The 2,765-nt window shown below is 41.3% G+C and overlaps 1 non-coding gene across 1 annotated transcript; it reads left to right on the top strand.

The window, feature by feature from the left end:
- Positions 1-810: 810 nt before the first annotated feature.
- Positions 811-917, top strand: LOC147950196 (small nucleolar RNA R71). The gene has a single exon (XR_015565177.1). It is a non-coding gene; the product is annotated as a small nucleolar RNA R71 (small nucleolar RNA).
- Positions 918-2,765: the final 1,848 nt, after the last annotated feature.

Genomic DNA, 2,765 nt, shown 5'->3' with positions numbered 1-2,765 from the left:
TCCCTTGGATTTTGAACAGCTTTTCCAGGGAGTTGGTTGGGTTTAGGAGCTGAAGTAGAAGCAATGTTACTCTCCATATACTTCATTCTGGAGTTGAGACCTTCAAACTTCAAGTTCAGATCATTGTACTGTGATGTGAGCCTTTGATTCAACTCAGCAAACTGTTTGGCTTCCTCAATCTTGCCTTGTGTTTGCCCCATCAACAACTGTTGCATCATTGCTCTTAAGTCTTGTTCCTGGCCTTGGTTAGTCTGAAACCCTGGTGGGGGACACAATTGGGGTTGGAACACTTGGTGTTGTTGCTTGGGGATGTAGTTTTGTTGCTGTTGAGGTTGAGGAGGTGGATAGACTTGGTCTTGAGGGTTGGCCACATTGGTGCTCCTATAAGAGAGATTGTTGTTCTTGAAACCTCCTTGGTTGTAGCCTTTGAATCCTCCCTGGTTCTGCATGTAGCACAACTCAGCAAATTCAGGCTCCCCCTCTTGAACTGGAGCTTCCTCTTCACCAATGAAGTGAATGGACTTGGATTGGCTGAGGAGGATCTTGTCAAGTTTCTCATTGACCATCTTCAAATGCTTCTTATACTTGTCCTCTTGATCAGTTGAGGAGCTCCTTATGGTCCTATCATAGTCCTCATTATAATTTCCATCAGATTGAGCAAGATTCTCAACTAATTCCCATCCTTCTTCCACATTCTTGTTGAGGAAATTGCCATTAGAGGCTGTGTCAAGAAGCATTCTTATCTTGGGAAGCATTCTTATCTTGGGAAGCACTCCTCTATACAAGGTGCTTAGAAGTGACTCATTGCTGAAGCCATGGTGAGGACACTGAGTTTGGAATCCTTTAAACCTCTCCCAAGCTTTACAAAAACTCTCATTATTCCTTTGAGCAAACCCAGAAATCTCATTCCTCAGCCTAGCAGTCCTTGCATTGGAGAAGAACTTGGCCAGAAAAGCTTTCTTGCATGCATCCCATGTAGTGATAGCTCCAGTAGGTAGAGTCTTCTCCCAAAGGTGAGCTTTGTCTCCAAGAGAAAATGGGAAGAGTCTTAATTTGAATCCATCTTCACTCACTCCATTGATCTTAGTGAGTCCACATATTCTGTCAAACTCATCAAGGTGATCTAGTGGATCCTCCATTGGCAACCCATGAAACTTGTTTGCTTGTATCATTGAGATCAATCCACTCTTGATCTCAAAGTTATTGTTTGCTACTGAAGGTGGCACAATTCCAGCCCTTTGGTTGTGGGTATTGGGTGCATCTCCTGCACCAATGTGCCTTGGTCTTTGCTCATGGATAGCTTGTTGCTCCATGATGTCTTGACCTTGTTGTTGTTGAACTACTCTTCCTTGCTTATGTCTCAAACCCTTTTGTAGCCTGTGGATGTTGTCAATAGGCTGTTGAAGACTATCTTTGCCTTTTGACCTTGTGTGCATCAACAAACTCTACTACGGACTCGAACAGGTACACGGTCGAGCGCAGGCTCGAGTGGGTGGTCGAGTCGACTGGGAAGTAATGGCTAATTTGATCCGGCTTCTGGCTCGACCAAGTGCTCGATCACAGCTCGGTCGAGTGGTGGTCGAGTAGGTGGTCGAGTGGGTACGTGAAACACAAAACAGCCAAGCAAAGGAAGATTCGAGTTCAGTAACTTCACAAGTGTTTAAACGAACTTAATCTTAGACTAATAATGATCCTAAATGTCACAAAACACACTCAAATGGGCAACAACGCCAAATTGAAAAAACGGGTTTAAGTGTTTTCTAAAGACTCCAAATTCATCCCGATCTCTTAAAATTAGTCCAATGCATTGGATTGTCACACAGTCTGACCCTAGAAACAGTAACAAAGCTATTAACTGCTTAGAGTCAATGTTTTCTCGGTTTAAGCCTCTTTTGGGATATAACGGGTTTAAGTATTGTCTAAACACTCTAAATTCAACCCAAACTCTTATAATTAGTCAAATGCATTGGATTGTTGCATAATTGACCCTAGAAAGAGTAATATAGCTGTTTACTGCTTCGAATCAAAGTTTTCTCGGTTTTTGCCTGTTTTGGGATAAAGCGGGTTTAAGTGTTATCTAAACACTCCAAATTCATCCCGATCTTTTACAATTAGTCAAATGCATTGGATTGTTACATATTTTGACCCGTGAATGAGTAACATAGCTGTTTACTGCTTCTTATAAATCTTTTCTCTCGGTTTTAGCCTGTTTTCTCGGATTAAGCCTGTTTTGGGAAAAAACGGGTTTAAGTGCTGTCTAAACACCCCAAATTCATCCCGTTCTCTAGAATTAGTCCAATGCATTGGATTGTCACACATTCTGACCCTAGAAACAGTAACAAAGCTATTAACTGCATAGAACCAATGTTTTCTCGGTTTTAGCCTGTTTTGGGACAAAATGGCTATAATTGCTGTCTAAACACTCCAAATTCAACCCGAACTATTATAATTAGTCAAATGCATTGGATTGTTACATATTCTGACCCTAGAAATAGTAACATAGTGTTTACTGCTTCAAATCAATGTTTCCTCTCGGTTTTAGCCTGTTTTCTCGGTTTAAGCCTGTTTCAGGATAAAACGGGTTTAAGTGTTGAAACTGACTTTCTTTGTGGTGTGGTGAAAGAAAGATGTATGGAATGATGATGTATGGAATGAATAGAAGTTAGGGTGTTTCAATTCCCCTTATGCAGTTGCAGTATAAGAGGTGTCAATCCTATCTGAGTGATTGTGAACAATTAAGATGTGCATATGAGTCTAAGTCAAGC

This window comes from Camelina sativa, chromosome 1, assembly GCF_030686135.1.
Source record: "Camelina sativa cultivar CO46 ecotype springtype chromosome 1, ASM3068613v1".
Lineage (NCBI taxonomy): Eukaryota > Viridiplantae > Streptophyta > Magnoliopsida > Brassicales > Brassicaceae > Camelina > Camelina sativa.
The sequence above is the reverse complement of the archived record's forward strand: the minus strand, read 5'-3'. Positions and strand labels throughout refer to the sequence as shown.